This window comes from Lepidochelys kempii, chromosome 4 (genome assembly GCF_965140265.1).
Source record: "Lepidochelys kempii isolate rLepKem1 chromosome 4, rLepKem1.hap2, whole genome shotgun sequence".
Classification (NCBI taxonomy): Eukaryota; Metazoa; Chordata; order Testudines; family Cheloniidae; genus Lepidochelys; species Lepidochelys kempii.
In genome coordinates this window covers 125875942-125894355 of record NC_133259.1, presented here as the reverse complement: position 1 = coordinate 125894355, position 18414 = coordinate 125875942, and the positions used below count along the sequence as shown (strand labels likewise).

At 49.4% G+C, this 18414-nt stretch overlaps 1 protein-coding gene across 19 annotated transcripts in view; it reads right to left on the bottom strand.

The window, feature by feature from the left end:
- Nucleotides 1-18414, bottom strand: part of CTBP1 (C-terminal binding protein 1) — a 430677-nt gene that overhangs the window by 67269 nt on the left and 344994 nt on the right. For 2 of the 19 annotated variants that reach the window (XM_073342808.1, XM_073342819.1), the window contains 2 exons: nt 4466-4591; nt 2394-2561 (listed from right to left, as the gene is read on the bottom strand). The exons of 15 other annotated variants lie outside the window; for them this stretch is intronic. The gene's annotated coding sequence lies outside the window, so the exon portion shown is untranslated. Of the gene's footprint in view, nt 1-2393; nt 2562-4465; nt 4592-18414 lie in introns of those variants that run through there. 2 more of the 19 variants (XM_073342812.1, XM_073342810.1) reach the window with 1 other exon arrangement.

Sequence of the window (18414 nt, the reverse complement as noted above, 5' to 3'; positions counted from 1 at the left end):
AGTCTTTTAAAAAAAAAATCTAAGAATATGAAGGATAAAGGAATCAAAGACTCATCTTCCATCCAATATATTCTGTAGGCTAACTCATGCTAGCTGAGCTAAATCTTCAGTCAACAGAATTTTTTAAGAGATGTTCATTCTGAAGGTAAGCAAACAGGATGTATAAAAATGACTAGTTCACTGAGACTGGGCCAGCAACAACAGTGTAACAGCCAAATAAAACAGGCAGTTTACGGCAACAGCTTGGTTTAGATTACCAAATTACATTTAATCACAATATAATAAATCATACCATGATGTGAGATAAATGTTCTAGTGAGTTTTTCTTCACATGCAATTTAGAGTTTCAGTTATGAAGGGGCTGGTCCCAGCACCAGAGTTAAAGTTGTGTTGAAAGTACAGTGAAAGTGGGGACCTATTCCCATGATTTGATGAGAGAAGCCAAACATATCCTTCTCACACATACCACTTTCTAAAGGGTTCTAGATGTGATTTTTGTGAATGTTTTAAGCGTTTCCACTGAATTGGTTAAAAGTTGGAAGTATTAAAAAATTATCTAATTTTGAATTTTTTTTCACTGGCTTTTTGATGTTTCTTGTAGTTCTTGATGTTCTCACATAGTTAAAAATGGTTAAAACTTAGAAACTTCTCTAATGGGACTAGTCACATGAGTAAAATTACTCTGTATGAAGGATAGGGGCCATGTAGTGTAAGCTTTATAGGCCACAGATATTTACTTATTTCTGTGAAGTGCCTAAGACGTTTCTTAGTGTTTAAAAACCCAACAACAGTCTGGGAAAATCATGGAAAATGTGTTACCGAGGGCTTGTCTATAAAGTGGGATAATGCGCTCTACTGGGGTGTGATTTCTAAAAAACAATCAGCATGTTGCACATCCCTTGGTCTGTGCAGAACTTGCTGGTGCGTGCTAAAGGTTACCTAGTGTGCTTTAAGATAGCACTAGTTCACACAGCACTACGTTAAAGTGCACCTGCAGAGTTTACATAGACCCATTAATGGACATTACCCCACCAGGTAGACAAGCCCTGATTCTACTAAAATCAATTACAACAAAAGATCCATTTCTGGACAATGTGAACAATAAGCCTTTTCCCTTTCTATATCCTGCATTGCTTGTTAAGTTAAAGTTACAGCTACAATACTATATATTCTTGTTTTTGAGCCAGAAATCGGTTGTATTTTAACCCTGCTGGAACATGAAAACTGTCTAATTTGATTCAGAAACAATTTTGGAAAACAAATCCAAGACTACAATCCCTAACAAATAGAAGTTAAACTCTCAGTCAGCAGTATCATTCTGACATCTTCCCGTCATTTTTTATCTTAAAAAAAAAACAAAAAAACTTATTACAGCCTTTGTGTCCACCAATCTGCAGACAAACACTTAGGAAATCTGCCCACAACATACACGTGCGTCATATAAATGTCATCTCCCCCTCTCTAACTGAAACTTCTTCCTCCTCAGTGACAGCCTAAAACTTCTGCAGCATTAGAAAGGTTATGAAAAACAGAGGGCAGACAAAGCCTGACCTTAGTAACCTCCCTTCAAAATAAAGATTAGATTGGGTAGTAACTAGGTAGGATGCTAGAGTTATGTTACTAATTTCTTCCCAGTAGTTGCAAAAAAAGCATTTTCCAAAGAAAGAAATTGTAATTGGTCTTCTGCTGTATGCCTACATCACATGCTCCTCTGAAGCCAAGAACAAAATGTGGGGTAAGCAGGAAAAAACAACAAAAAAAACAATGCAACTCCAAAAGTTGCATACAAAAAAATAAAATTGGCCACTGCATTTCCAAAAAACCAAATTGCTAGTGCATGTACTCAAAAAAGTTTGGAATCTTTTGGTTATCTTCCAAAGGTAACCAAAACATCACCAATTTAATGGAAATCAAATCAAATCAGACTATTTGATACATATTTTTTAGTACTCAAAAAGAGCCACAGCAACAAGGAAATTTTGGACAGCAAATGCAGCAGTTTCCCTCCCCTTGAAATCTCAGGAAAAAGGGAAGGGGGAAAAAAGGCCACTTGGTTGGCCAACACAAGTGAATAATTTTCAGAAAATCCCCCCAAACCAGATTATTACCATCTTCTATAACAAACAAGAAGATGGTGAGGATAACCCTGCTGGTGAGGCCCAGAAGGAAGAGCAACAGATCTTCATCACTAATTTAATTTTCCATATCACTTTGGAAGTTCAGCCTACGATTAACTCTGAGAGAACAACTGAAATGTAACTGAATCAGCTAAGGTGTTTTCATGGTGGCACTTTACAAAGAAGGAGAGGGAAAAAACTCTGAAGTAAGTTAGTACGGCAGCTTTCTAGCATTAGCTGCATGCAATGGTTTTATGCTTACTATTAGGTATTTACCTTTAGTTTGAGACAACAAAATCCCTCTTCACCCCAGAGTAAACTCTGAGCCAGTTTTACCTCCTGTAGTGTTTTCCCCGTGGACTTTGACCAGATAGATTAACCTTTAAATTCTTTATGTCCCAAACAACTTAGATACGGGTGAAGAGCTATTACCCATCCTTTAACCTGTAGGGTAAAAACAAAAGAATCTTTGAGAATACCTATGGACCACCTTTCTCAAGAGAAATTTTTACATCTGTAGAGTGACTCAGAGGAGAAGACACTCATTTAACTAGGAAGTAGTAAAGGAACTGAGATGAGGGGACACAGAATTTACAGTGGATAACCTTGATAATGTAGTAGTATTGTCCAGTTGCTAAATGTTTCTGGAAGCATATTTCACTTCACTGTTCTTATCCCTTTGAAGCACCAGTTAATCTTACCCAGGATTAGCAGTTTTGGTTGTGATAACGGATATAATGTATTGTGAATACTAATCCTTTTTGGCCTCTCTCCACTAAGCTATTTCTCATTGCTAGAGTAGCAATCACTTTGGAATGGAAGGCTTCCACTGATATTCCATTCACTGAATGTACTTTCAAGTCCTGGAAGCTCATCATAATAAAAAATTATATCTTTTATGCAAATTATGAACAGGGCAACTCCTCATTCAACGTATCCAGCACTTGTGCCTAGAGCAGGAGCGGGCAAACTTTTTGGCCTGAGGGCCGCATCGGGTTTTGGAAATTGTATGGAGGGCCGGTTAGGGGAGGGGGCTGTAGCCCGGGCCCTACCCCCTGCTCCCTGTCCCCTGACCGCCCCCAGAAGCCCCGCCCTGACTGCCCCACGCTGCCCCATCCAACCCCTCCTCTCATTCCTGACAGCCCCCCCTCTCCCCCCGGGACCCTTGCCCCATCCAACCACCCCTCCTCTCTGTCCCCCGACTGCCCCTTGCCGCCCCATCCAACCCCCCCTCACTCCTGATGGCCCCCCGGGACTCCTGCCCCATCCAACCACCCCTCCTCTCTGTCCCCGACTGCCCCTTGCCGCCCCATCCAACCCCCCCTCACTCCTGATGGCCCCCCGGGACTCCTGCCCCATCCAACCACCCCTCCTCTCTGTCCCCGACTGCCCCTTGCCGCCCCATCCAACCCCCCCTCACTCTTGATGGCCCCCCAGGACTCCTGCCCCATCCAACCACCCCTCCTCTCTGTCCCCCGACTGCCCCTTGCCGCCCCATCCAACCCCCTCTCACTCCTGATGGCCCCCCGGGACTCCTGCCCCATCCAACCACCCCTTCTCTCTGTCCCCTGACTGACCCCAGAACCCCTGCCCCTGACTGCTCCCCACCGCCCCATCCAACCCCCCCTCCTTCCTGACTGCCCCCCCAAGACTCCTGCCCCCATTCAACCCCCCTGTTCCCTGCCCTCTGAGTGCCCCCCATCCACCCCCCTGCTCCCCTGCCTGGAGCACTGGTGGCTGGTGGCATTACAGCTCCACCTCCCGGCTGGAGCCAGCCACGCCACCGCGCAGCACAGAGCACCGGGTCAAGCCGGGCTCTGCAGCTGCGCTGCCCCAGGAGCTCGCTGCCTTGCCGCCCAGAGCATTGCACCGGCGGCGCAGTGAGCTGAGGCTGCAGAGGAGGGAAAACAGCCGAGGGCAAGCCTCCCGGGCCAGTAGCTCAGGAGGGTGCCGTGGGCCAAATGTGGCCCGCAGGGCATAGTTTGCCCACCTTTGGCCTAGAGGCCAACCAGGACAGGGACCCATTCTGCTAGGTACTTTACAAACATAGAGAAAAGTACAGTCCTGGCCCTAATACAATCTAAAATATACAGAATATCCCAAACCTACAGAAGCCAGTAGACTTCACAAATTTCCCCCCTTAATAGCATAATCTCTTTTCTGATAACTTTAATATTACTTTTTATATTTGTTTTTACACATCTGTTCTCTGGGCAGCCTCCAGAGTTCTGTTATAAACAATGCTATGTGATGTGAATCTTTTACCACATACTGACATTTAACTTACTTAAAAAAGATTAAAAATGGAACTAAAGAATAAAAAGAACAACTTTTGAGTCAAAAGTTACCTGTAGGACAAGGTGGTTGGTGGCTTAGTTCTATCAGGATCGATCCTGTAGTCACTGCAGTCCATGGGAGCGTTCTTATGGATATCAATGAATGCAGGATCAGACCCTGTCTTTCAGATCTAGGTACTTGGGTTCAAATAAACAGGGCAACTAAGTAACATGTAACGTTATTTTGGTGATTTTATCCTAATCTTTGGTAGGCATCTGCCCACATCATAAAATTACAACAGACTTGACATGACTGGCAGCTGTTGCTCAAAAGAAGTCCAGAAATATAAGGTGTATTTCTCATCAGACCTGAAGTGCATTTGGGAGAATTTTGTGGGTAAAACTTGTACAGATCTTGCTTGAACTATATATACATAGTGTATCATTCCCTCCCTTTCACAAGCATTAAATCAACTGGAATATATTTAAATACATATTTTTAAATAAATAAAACATACAGCAGAGACTCCTGGATTTATAATTTGATGACATATTCATGGAATCTACTTTTGTAAATATATGTCCAAAGCCATGCTGAATATAGTTACATCCATGCAAGAGGTACACTACAGAATGATGACGTCAAGATTACTTCAGCACTTCAAATTCACTCCTTCATAGTCTTACCCCCAAAGAAGTGGACGCTCCGCCACTAGAGCAAACTTAAATATAAAGGAAGCACTAGAAAACGTACTGTATTATTTGGTGAGTACTGACGCTACATGTTGTTCTCGAAAGAACATAAAGAAAGACAAAGCTCCTACCTCATGGAGTTTACAATCCTGCACTAAGATAGGAAGAAACTAGACAATGTGATCGCTTTTCCATCTCTAATTTCTAAGAGTTAGAGCTAAACAGAGGTTCCGGCCGAGTGCCACCTTCGCAGGAACACCAGCAAGATACTTCCAAGGGTGGAGGGAGGGAAGTAATTTACAGCAACCAAAAAAGGGGCGCATCTTACCTGACCCCGTACCCAGCTAGCTCCACTGGCCAGAGCATTGTGAGGAGAAGGGTGGAGCCATGTCCCTGACTGCTTCTCACTCTTTTCTGCATGCCCACCTGAGACTTGCTCACAGGGAGGAAGGGGGAGGAGGAAGAAAGGGGGAGCAGTGGTTTGCAATGCCAATCTCATGAGATGCAGTCAGTCACAGAGGAAGTTGCAAGACCTAACTTCTTTCACAGTCACATTAGCGCTAGTGAAAAATCTAGTTTGTAAAATGCTGTGAGCAAGAAAAAGAAGGGGGAAAGGTTCTTCCAAGTTTCTTCTGTGATTTCTGTCTTTTAGCTCTAGCAAAGCCAGTTTCAAAGATCTTCATGGAAGGCTCAGAAAGGCCTCAGAAGAAAGGTCTAGTATGAAACAAACTAGTATTTTTATTCAGATGCTACTGGGTCCTAAATAGCCCATATTCCTTTCAAGTTATTTAAACGGAACATTAAAACAGGTAAACTGGGGGTTTTTTTCTCTTATTGTTTTTCTGAATAAACAAGTGTAATGATATGAGGGGAGGGGGATATGGCTAGGCAGAAATGAACCACTTGGTTGTAGGGTAATACCACAAAACTAGTAAAAAAAATAATATGGATATAAATAAAGAGTAATAATCATACACAGTGCAAACTTACAGTACTTTTATTGCAATCTGTCAAAATTCTAGACAGACATATCATGTGTTAACAAACTGGACTGAATAGCATGAAATTCAATTTACACTAATCAGCAAAACAGGAGGAGAGAATGAAATAAGTGGGACACGTGCATTTTATTTTATAGTACAATAATGCTCCTAAGTCAGATCACCTGATTAGTTATTACATGTGTAAAGCTAAGTGGAATATCTATATTATCCTTCAAATGTATTCATTTTCTGTTCAATGAGTGACCTTTATGGACCTGTCACTCAAATTACTCACTTGAAAGTTGAAATGGAGTGGGCCAGTGTGAATTCTTATTCTAAGAAGCTTATGCAATTCTTCAGCCAGTGACTCTCATACATTAGAATGAGGCTAAATTTCACCATAAGAAAAATATGTTTAACTCCACTGAAGGCAACAGAGTTGCACCTGGCTGAATTTGTACCAAGACGTTCATAAGACCTACCTCTAAAACAATGCCAATTCAAACAAAATTCATGAATGGCTTTTTGTCCAGCTTAATCTTAACAATCTTTAGATATGAATAAACAAATATCACTGATGTATCACTTTCTGCAGACAAGTGACACCAAAAATGCCATTCCAGACAACTTAAGTCAAGTTAAGTGGAAGGAAGCAAACTGGGTATCACTCACTATGGGACATAATGTAAATTGTCTGACAATTTCAGGAAACAGTGATCATCGTTACATTTGCAAGAGGAATGAACTATTCCCTATTTTCTCCAGTTCCCTGATTGTCTGATGGTGAAATCTATTTGTTTTTCCTGAGACGCAGTCGCTGAAGTGTTCCACAGTCAAGTCAGAAAAGACACTGCTGCAGTAATCATCACAAAAAGCCTGTCACACAAGTTTGCTAATGGCCATAAATAAGATATTTTTGGGAAAAGCCATTGATTTTGCCAAGAACCTAGAAGCCTATTTGGTACAAAAAACCAATCGTGATCATGGTAACATATTGCCGCCTCAATGAAGTGTCTCTGCGTAGGACCCAGTAACTCTTCACTAGAAAGGAGAAGTTCTTTTTTTAAGCCAAAAATGTAGGGACGGTTAACATCAGTAATAACAAATTAATTCATTAATAATAAATAATTTCATTAACTAGGTACTAATTTTCAGTGCAGAATCTCTGCATAACTAGGAAGCTCCATTTGCTTTCTGGGTTTAAACTAATTAAAGGGAAAAAACCCTACCCACACATCCTTCCAGTTAGTTATTCATATTAATTATTTTATACTGTACACTAATTAATACAGTAATCAACACTCTGAAGAGTATTAACCTCTAATATTTTAGTCTTTTAAAACAAATACGATAATTTTCAAGAACAGAGGGAAAGGTAACTTTATATAGCACTGGAGAGCATGCGTACATTAACAATGGAGAAATGATGAAGAATATAAAGGGCTTCCATTTTCACATTCAAAAAATAAACAAGTAACTACACAGACAGTAAAAGGAAAACACCTATAAAAGAATAATAGAATATCAGGGTTGGAAGGGACCTCAGGAGGTCATCTAGTCCAACCCCCTGCTCAAAGCAGGACCAATCCCCAATTTTTGTCCCAGATCCCAAATGGCCCCCTCAAGGACTGAACTCACAACCCTGGGTTTAGCAGGCCAATGCTCAAACCACTGAGCTATCCCTCCCCCCTAGAGCACCACAACAAACTTTTTCCATGCCATTGGAGCACAGAAATGTATAGAAGTCAAGAAAAAGTAACCTGGAAGTAACCTGCTTTTATTATAAAAAGATAGATAGATAGATAGATAGATCACACACACACACGTACGTGTGTGTGTGTGTGTGTGTGTGATCGATCTATCTATCTATCTATTGCTCGTGATTCATACCTATTTTACAGTAACAGAAGAGGACTTGACTACAATGCAATTTATGGCATGTGTGGTATAGGACTAATGGCACTTTGCCATTAAAGTACTTTTAAAAGTTGCCATTTTCTAGTACAAAGGAAAATATTATATTGAACAGCTAAACTAAAAAAGGACTGAAGATTAACATTGATTGGACTTATTCTTACTGAGAGTTTTTACTTGCTAGACATGTAAGAATAAAATTGTTATTCAGCGCTCACAAAAATACCACACCCTACATGTGTTATTCGTTGAGATTTTATTTTTCTACCTCACATATGGCCTTACTTTCCTCCCTTATTTATGTTGAGAAGTACCTTACTCTGCAAATACTCAATAGGGTAACTCACTACGTTGGTACTGTGACAGGGTCGGGCCAGATGGCTATAGGAGAGTAATAGAAGGCAGATATATTAGCCCCAGGCTAAGTAGGTCCCTTTTCCCTGGGTAAGGTAACAGGGAAGGTTTTTTTTTTTTTTTGAAACAGAAAGAAAATTTATTGGTAACGCTTACAGAATTACCAAAGAAAACAAAACAACTATGCAACAAAACAACGCAATCAGAAGGTATAACACAGCAGCTTTCAGGAGGGAGAAGTGTTCAGGCTAACCTGGGCCCAGAGCGGGGGGGCTTCCTCGACACTCGTGATCTTCCACCCTCCTGAGTTACCTGGTGGCCTAGAGCGGGGGGGCTTCCTCGACACTCGTGGTCTTCCACCCCCTCGAGTTACCCAGTGCCGCGCCCAGTGTCACCGATCCTCCCTCTCCTGAGAGTGCCCGGTAAGATGGGCACGGCTGCGGGGTGGGCAGTTTAGGGGGGGGTAGACACCCATGTAGTATAGGACCCCTCCTAGATGACAGGAATGATGGTATCCACAGCGGCAATGGCTGGGGCTGGCGTCTCTCGCTCTTCCCCTCAATCAAAGGGTCAGACGGAGGAAACCGGACGGGGTCACCAAGCAGAGAACCCCAGACAGCGCCCACCGCTCCTCGAAGGCTTCAAGGGAGTCGGTGGACGCCGCCCAGAGGAACTCCGCCCGGATACGTGAGTGTACTGAGGATCGGAAAACGGCCCCACAATCGCAGGACGTTTCATGGGCCAACCTCCTCTCTCTGGTTTTATAAATGGCTGTTTTAGCCAAAGCTAGGAGGAGGTTGACCAGAAGATCCCGCGACTTTGTGGGGCCACGGATGGGAAGTGTATAGATAAAAAGGTGGGGGGAAAAATGAAGCCAGAAGCGTAATAGAATATTTGTGAGGAGCCGGAAAAGGGGCTGCAATCTGGCACACTCTAAATACACGTGCGCCAGGGTTTCCCTCACATTACAGAAAGGACAAGTGTCCGGAATGGGGGTAAACCGTGTTAAAAACACGCCCGTGCTCACAGCTCCGTGAAGGAGCCGCCAACTGATGTCCCCGACGGGCCTTGGGACCAGGGTGGAATACAGGCTGGCCCACCGAGGTTGCTCACCCTCCAAAGGTGGCAGGAGATCCCGCCACTTTGTATCGGGGCGGGACACCAGGGTGTGGGCGTGAAGGGTGTGAAGCGTAAGTGTATATAAGTATTTCCGTGGAGCAATTTGAAAGCTAACCGGCTGCAGTTTGTGCAGCCGGCTTGCAGTAAAAGGGTGAGGGGTTTGTTGGGATCTACGGGGTGGGGGCCCGATGGAAAGGTCCGGCGGGCCTGGGGTAAGGGATGGACGGGGTGCGCCCTCGCACAAGGCTCGGCTAACATAAGCCCGAGCAGCGGGGGTCAAGGCGGCCTTCACCTCCTGAAGTACGCGCCGGGGGGTACGAAGGCTGGAGAGCCCCATGCGCCGAGCGAGCATCAGGGGATCCAGCCAGTCTCTCCGGTCGTAGTCCAGGAGGTCTCCGACCCTCGTGACTTCCGCCAGGACCAACCTCTGGCGCACCGAGCGGGACTCCGCCACCTGCACACGGAGCTGGGGGTTGTGTAGCAGGGGCTCCGTGAGGAGATCTGCCCCCACGGTGGCCGCCACGGACCTGGTTGTTAGAAACAATTTCCAGGTCCGGAGGAGGTCCTGGTAGAAGACCGGCAGCCCGGAGAGGTCTCGCGGAAAACCCCTCGGAGAAAGATAAAAGAGCTGCCGGTCATATCAAAGCCCTTGGAAACGGCGCAGGAAGGCGTGCGCCAGTATGCTCCACGCCGAACTACTTGCACTATAAAATAGCCTCTGCAGGGCCTGGAGGCGGAAAACGCGGACCTGAGTGTACAGACACTTCAGGCCCTGCCCTCCTTCCTTCAGGGGTAGATGAAGAACTCCAACAGGGGCCCAGTGCATTCCTGACCAGAAGAACTCTAGAATCAATCTCCGGAGGTGGGTCAGGAAACCCGGGGCCGGGGCCAGGGTGTTGAGCCGGTACCAGAGCGTGGACAGGACTAGTTGGTTAAGCACCAGTGCTCTCCCTCGGAGGGAGAGACATCGGAGAAGCCTCGTCCATCTCCGGATCCGCTCTATCACCCCGCCCTCTAAATTTTGCCAGTTCTCCGGCGGGGAAGGATGCGTGGCGGAAAGGTAAACGCCGAGATAGAGCAGTGGACCCGCACTCCACCAGATGGTCTGAAGTGCGGGTGGGAGGGAGCTCACCTGCCGCCAGTCCCCTACCGCCAAGCCAGAGCTCTTGACCCAGTTGACTCGGGCGGAGGAGGCTGCCGAATAGATGGCTTGGCATGCCTCCACTCGCGCCAAGTCGCCCGGGTCCTGGACCACGAGGAGTACGTCATCGGCGTACGCCGACAGGACCAGCCGCAGCTCCGGCTCCCGCAGCACCAACCCTGTCATCCTCCTGCGGAGGAGACAGAGGAAAGGCTCGATCGCCAGAGCATACAACTGGCCCGAGAGGGGGCACCCTTGCCGCACTCCTCGCCCGAAGCTGACCGGTTCAGTCAGGGTCCAGTTGAGCCTAACCAAACACTCTGCGGAGGCATACAGCACCCGGAGAAAAATCACAAACTGAGCTCCAAATCCAAACGCCTGCAGAGTGCTCAGGAGGTACCCATGGTCTACTCTATCAAACGCCTTCTCCTGATCAAGAGACACGAGGGCGAACGATAGACCATCTCTCCGCCCGAGTTCCAAAAGGTCTCGGACGAGAAAGAGGTTGTCGAAAATGCTGCGACCCGGGACAGTATAGGTCTGGTCTGGGTGGACCACGTCCGCCATCACGGACCCTAGCCGCAGCGAGATTGCTTTCGCTACGATTTTGTAATCCGTGCTAAGGAGTGAGACGGGACGCCAGTTTCGTAGGTCGCAGAGGTCCCCCTTCTTCGGCAGCAAAGCGAGCACCGCTCGCCTGCATGACAGAGGGAGGACCCCGCTCTGCAAGGACTCAGCCCAGACGGTGACTAGGTCTGGGCCAAGAATGTCCCAGAACGCGCGGTAAAACTCCACGGTCAGCCCGTCCATGCCCGGAGATTTATTGGTGGGCATGCGACGGAGGGCTTCCGAGAACTCGGCCAGGGTGAGAGGCCGCTCTAGTCGGTCTCGGTCGCCCACGCTGACCGTGGGGAGTTCCTCCCAGAGCACCTCGCAAGCGTCAGGATCGGTCGGGTCCGGGGAGAAAAGGCTTGTGTAGAAGTCACGGGCCCTCCCACACATCTCCTCCGGACCCGTGAGGGGGGTGCCGTCTTCCGCAAGAAAGCAGGTGACGTGTTTCTTGGCCCCCCTCGTTTTCTCCAGGGCATAGAAGAAGCGGGAGCCGCGGTCCATCTCCTGAAGGAGGCGGATGCGGAATCGAACGAAGGCACCTCGGGCCCGGTGGTCCTCAAGGGCCCGGAGCTCCTCCCGCTTCTCCCGGCACGCTCCGCAGAGGGACGGGTCCTCGGGATCGGCGGCCAGGCGCCTCTCCATCTCTAAGACCTCCCGTTCCAGCTGCTCTATCGCCGCATTTCGCCGTCGGCTGGTGCCCCGAGTGTAGTCACGGCAGAAGAGCTTGGCGCGCACCTTCCCGAGATCCCACCATCGCCGCACCGAGGGAAAGGCACGCCACTGCTCTCGCCAGGCCAGCCAAAACTCCCGGAAGGACATCACAAAGCTCTCATCCTCCAACAGGCTGTTATTAAAGTGCCAATAGGCCGGCCCCGGTCTCTCTGCACGGAGGGAAACCGTTACAGCGACTAAATGATGATCGGAGAATGGGGCCGGCCGAATGGCGGAGGAGTGAGCCTGTGAAAGATGGAAACGGGATAAGTAAATACGGTCCAACCGAGAGTGGTGTGACCGATGGGCCTCCACCCGGACAAAGGTGAACGTGGAGGTGTCATCTGGGTGATGGTCGCGCCAGACGTCCACTAGGGAGTGATGGTCGACTATCCCTTGGAGAATATTCGCGGCGGCCGGACTCGGTTCGGCCCCTGAGCGGTCCCGTTCCTCTAGGGTGGTGTTAAAGTCCCCTCCCAGGACCAGGCACTCATGCGAATCCAGGGTGCCGAGAAAGTCGGACACCTGCTGATAAAATTGTGGCCGCCTGGAGCTCATTTGCGGGGCATAGATGTTAACAAGATTAACCACGAGCCCCTCCATACGGACTCGAAGGTGCAGCACGTGGCCCGGCACGGCCTCATTGACCCCTAGCACCTCAGGCCGTAGGTTGGGGGAGAATAGGGTTGCCACTCCAGCCTGCCAGGTCGCAAAGTGGCTAAAGTATACCCCGTCCCCCCACTCCAGCCGCCACCTGTCCTCGGCGGCCGGGTCTGTATGGGTCTCCTGCAGGAAAACTACAGAGTACCTCCCCTCCCGAAGGTAAGAGAGCACCTGGGACCTGCGGAGAGCCATCCTACAGCCCCTGGTATTCAGGGTCGCAATAATAAAAGGCGTCATACGGAGGGCTGGGGCGGTGGGGGTCTCGTATTGGCGGGGGGGTTCAGGGCCCCCGGAGGGTTGCACAGCAACCCATGACCCATCCCGTGGGTGAGTAGATCGCTTCGGAAGCTGCGGGCTCGCTCGTAGGCCGCAGCACCGCGCTTTCCTTGCCCCCTGCCCTCCTTTATAAGGGCCTTTGTGGCCTGGAGGAGTTGATCAAAGTCCCCCCATAGCCGAAGAGCCAGCTGTGCCCTATCGCGGGCGCCACGGGAATGCTCTAGGAACTTCCGTAGCGCATGCCGCAGCTCATGGGGGGGTGGGGTTACAATTCCCGAGGTATTCCCTGATGGGCCTCTTAATACAGCCTCGTGGTCCGCTAAGGCAGGTAGACAGGGTGCGGACCACCGACGGGGCGTCTGACAGGCTGGGGTTATTAAATTCATTTCACGCCTTGGGGTGGAGGGGGATGGCAGGGGAAAAATTGCCACTCCTAACGGGTCGCGACTAGAAAGTGCAAAGACTGCTCCCTGGGGGGAGTCTGCAAAAGGCGGAAAGGAAATAACCCCAGGGGCGGCATTAACATTGCAGGAGGAGGGACCTTGGGCAGGGGCAGGGGTGGGGGCAGGGGTAAGGCTCTGGGGTGCAGGAGGCGAGCAGCTAAAGGAGAGTGCCTCCTGAGCAGAGTCAAGGGTTAAGGGGGAAGGGGAAGGGCTCCCAATAATGCTAGGTGCTGGCTCCATGGTGGTTTTAGCGGTCACGGCATCAGGTGGTGGACCGCCTTCTGCAGGATGCTCACCCGGGAAGGCAAAGAGGGGGAGGGAGCATGGGGAAAGGGAGGCTGGGGTAAGGCTGCCCAGCTCGAGGCCAGCCGGCAGCAAATCATCCCCTCCCTGGGTGACCGGGGTCAAATCTAGGGCCTCAATCTCCGCATACACAGAGGAGAGGCCAACTCCTGCCACCCCGGGGGCCTCTCCTCTAGGGCCCGCCTCAACGGCCGCCTCGGGGTCCGCGGGGGGTTTGGGTAGCGTCCAGGCAGAAGGGGTGTCCTCAGAAGTCTCGGAGGGGAGGGTTTCCCGTGGAGGGGGGATTCTGCCCTCCAATGCCAGTCCGTCTTCCCCTCCCGACACCGGCGGATGGATCTCGCTCGCGGCCGTGGCGGGAGGCTCGATAGCAGTGCCTCCTTTCCTGGTCTTCCGGGGGGCTTCTGCGTCGGGTGGATGCAGCGGAGCTCGGGCCTTCCGCTTGCCTCGCTTCCCCTGGACTAGGGTCCAGCCCTCCATAGCATCATCTGGGGGTTGGCTAGCAGGGGTCGTGTCGGGGGGCGGAGGCGATGGTTTAGGGGTTCGGGGAGGTAGCGGTGGGGCAACATGAGGGGCGGGGGCTTCTCCTTGGGGAGGGCCCTCTCTTATACCCGATAATATCCTTGCCACACCCTCCTCCATGGGCTCTATTGGGTTGGTACTAGCAAGGGTGGAAACCCCTTGCTCGCCTGGGCATTGTAGGGAAGGTATCTCTTGGGCCCGGACAGGAGCAGCGATGGGTCGAGTAGGAGGAGGGTTGGTTTCAGGTACTGGGCAGCCAGGGGCGTCGGCAGCGACGGGGCCGATGTCCTGCCGGGTCTCGGGGGTTTTGGGTGCCCCTCCCCCCCGAGCCAAAGGGCAGTCTCTGCGGACATGCCCCGCTGAACGGCAGAGGTAGCACCGGGCCTCTCCGGTAGAATAAAAGACCCGATAGCGGGCTCCCTCGTAGGGGACTAGAAAGGACCCCTCAAGCGCCTCTCCGTCACGCGCCCCTGCCGGTGGTAGAAGCTGCACTTGCCGGCGGAACGAAAAAATGTGACGGAGGGTGGGGTCCTTGCAGCCCAACGGGAGAGGGCTGATGACAGAAACAAGTTTCCCCAGGGTGGAAAGAGCGGGTAACAGGGCAGCATTGGGTAAGAAGGGAGGAACGGAGGTAAGGACGAGGCAAACGCCCAGGTCTTCTAACGGTTCTAGGGGGACAAACACCCCCCCTACCGTCAGGCCCCTCTCCACCGCCTCCTGGGCGGCATCCTCCGAGGCTAAGAAGAAAACGACCTTCCCATACATCTTGGAGGCCGCCACAATAGCCGTGGGTCCTACCACCTTCGCCAACGCCTGCACGTATGTCTCCACGTGGGGCGAGGCAGGCACCAGGAGGCAACGGACGCCGTGCTTCCTGGTCAAGGCAGGGAAAGGGCCTTGGCCGCTGGTGATGGTGGCGGAGGCAGGGGGGGGGGCGAGATGACGAGGCGGCAGGCAGCGGGGAGCCCGCTGCCGCCCGGGCATACGTCCTGGGGGCCGGGGGAGGGACAATCGCAGAGCTGGTGGAGGGAAACGCTGGGAGGGGCGCCACGGTTGATGACGAGGCCGCAGCGGTGGGGGCAGCCCCTGCCATGGAGGGCTCAGTGGTTTTAGCGGGGCCCTTTCCTTTCCACCCGCCCTGGCCCTTCTGGCGAACCGGGGGGGGTTTCCTAGAATCTGGGGGGGTGGTGGGTGCAGCAGCAGCAGCAATCACCCTGGTGCCTCCTGCTACCGGTGCCCCAGCAGGGGGGGTGGCAAGTACCTTAACAATAGTAGTAGGGGGGGGACCTTGGGGGTTGGGCAGGGGTGGTGGTGGGGAAGGGACAACTAATTTTATTAAAGCAGTCTCGCCCCTCTCGTTCCCCGCCATTGTGAGCAGGGAGAGACAGGGAGACACCGGAAGGAGGAGGGGGGAGGGGAGAAGGCGGAATAGCCCCTCCTTCCGCTGGCTGCGAACGGGAAGGGAAAAAAATGCCGAGGGAGGGGGGCTGGGAGGAGGGGGGGGGAACAAAATCGGGGTCCAGTAAAAGGGGCAAGTTGTGGGATAAGCAATCCGGGGGGGGGGGATGCAGACCCACACACGTTTGTCCAAAGAGTCTCGGTTGGTCGGTTGTTAGGTCCGGTCCGGAAGGCAAAGTTCAAAGCAAACAGCTGGATCCGAAGGGAGATGGCAGGTTGCCAGCAGGGACAGACTGCGGGGGGGCCGTGACAGTTGTAATAACGATGGGGGGGTAGGGGCACCGATGGATCGGGGGTGGGGGTCTCCACGCCACACCCCCTGTGCCGCCACAAACGTAAGTAATCACAGTCAAACTCCCCCCCACGAGAATATAATTCAGAAAGTTACTCAATCTTACGGCCTTCGTCGCGATGATTTATAATATTTCTTCTGTCTGATGAAATCTCCGTCTCCGGCTGTGTTGGCTGTGTTCCAAGTCCTCCGGTATGTTAAGAATGTTGGAAGGTCCGAGCTGCTGGCAAAACGGCTGGGTCTGGGGGCTTCCACTCCCCCCTCCGGACAGCAAAATCGGCAATCTTCCCCCCCCTCCTCCGGGGGCTCAGCTGAGGCAAATAGCTGCGCCCGAAAGCAGGCGTGGGGGGGGTGGCTGGCGAAGGACGTAGACGGAAAAAAACACAAAAAATGAAAAGAAAAAACAAAAAAGCGTCTGGCCCGGTCGGGGGGGGACTAAGGCAGGTGCAAAAAGTAAGAAAAATCCGGGCCAGGGGGCTTTAGGAAAGAATAGAAAGCAGATAGCTGAGGAGCAAGCAAAAGACGTTCCGTTTCCCAACAGGGAAGGCTCCAGAACAATCAGGAACCTTCTGGAGACAATTAAGACAGGCTGATTAGAATATCTGCAGCCAATCAAGAAGCTGCTAGAATCAATTAAGGCAGGCTAATCAGGGCACCTGGGTTTTAAAAAGGAGCTCACTTCAGTTTGTGGTGTGTGTGTGTGTGAGAAGCTGGGAGCAAGAGGCACTAGGAGCTGAGAGTGAGAACGTGGACTGTTGGAGAACTGAGGTGTACAAGCATTATCAGACACCAGGAGAAAGGTCCTATGGTGAGGATAAAGAAGGTGTTGGGAGGAGGCCATGGGGAAGTAGCCCAGGGAGTTGTAGCTGTCGCAAAGCTGTTCCAGGAGGCACTCTAGACTGCTGCATTCCACAGGGCCCTGGGGTGGAACCCGGAGTAGAGGGTGGGCCCGGGTTCCCCCCAAACCTCTCAACTCCTGGTCAGACACAGGAGTCGTTGACCTGGACTGTGAATTCAGAAAAACGGCCAAGCTGAGGGCTGCCGTGAAGCTCCAAGGTGAGCAAATCTGCCAATAAGCGCAAGACCCACCAAGGTAGAGCAGGAACTTTGTCACAGTACTCTACGGAGTAAGTGTAGCAAAATTAGGCCTGCTGTGAGTTGTCTAGAAATTATTAAATGACAAAACTGTAGCATTTCAAAGCCACAGCTTTTCTCTGTTACCCAAAGTAAGGAAGAGAGAATGTTAAAAAATTATAATTAAGATGTGGAATTACAAAATTATTTTATGTAGATGGATTAATAGGTTTTCAGTTTGCATGTTGGTGAAAAAGCACTCCCACTTGGTGTGTTACAAGAAAAAAGAATGTAATCTAAAAGTTCATTAATAATTTAAAAGCACAGCACAGTGTATCTAAACTAACTGTGGTTATTTTAAACAATGTTAAATGGAAATGAATGACAAAGATCTAAGAGCAGCAAATTTCATGGTAATATTGACATTTATAAGCAATATAGACAGAAGATTCAAATGTTTGGTCTTTACAGCCCAGAGAAATAAATAAATAAAAACCACCAAGTAAAAGATCCATAAAACTTGTATTATAAATGAACACAAAATAAAGACAAAATATTAAAATTTGTCTCTTCTTGCCCTCTTAATTTCTTTTCTCAAGAAAACAGCATAACTGCTTTTTTCCTCTATTTAGTTCTTGAGAACATATTAAAAGACATTACATTGAAAACTGGAGGAAAATTACAGTCGCAGAAGTGGCAGCTGGGATTTCCCGACATTCACTACTAATGTATTTGTATTTTATTTTTATGTCTGAATTTTGCATGAATATTAAATGTCAGAAAATTCCAAATGCCGGCACTAATTCAAAGCAGGTTACTATAAACACACTCAAATGAACATACAGATTGTGTGTGTAGACACATTAAAATATATATACGTACACACACCCCCCTATTGCAGACAAGAATTCAAAGTTTATATAAAATGTATTCTTTGATCCATTTACTACTTTAATCCATGCACATCAATAGATAGAAGGCATTAATTACAGCACAGAGTCTGTACTACCCCAAAATGCATACTTCATGAAAGATCTGGGGGATTACAAATGGACTTTTTGACCCTGGTAATTTAGAACGTTGTAGAATTGTATTAACCAATGACATTTTCTTGTTTTTCCCTTATCAGCAACAGGTCTAAAAATATTTTCATGAAAAGAGTTAGACTTTTTGGACAATGTGACAAAGACCTGATCCCAAGATGACGGGAGTCTTTCTATTAACCTCAGTGGGCTTTAGATCAGGCCCTAGATGACCGATCCATACTGTAGATTCACAACTTAGTGTGTTTGAAATGCACTGTAAGCCATTTTCCTTTCAATCTTTGACTGTAAGGACAGTCCATAACCAACCAATCAAACTCCACTGAGGGCTTTGAGGCACCTGAAAAATGACAATTTAATTTGGGAGGTGACTTCACCCCTACAGCTCGGTTCTGTCATTACGAATACTACTGTGTGGTGGTA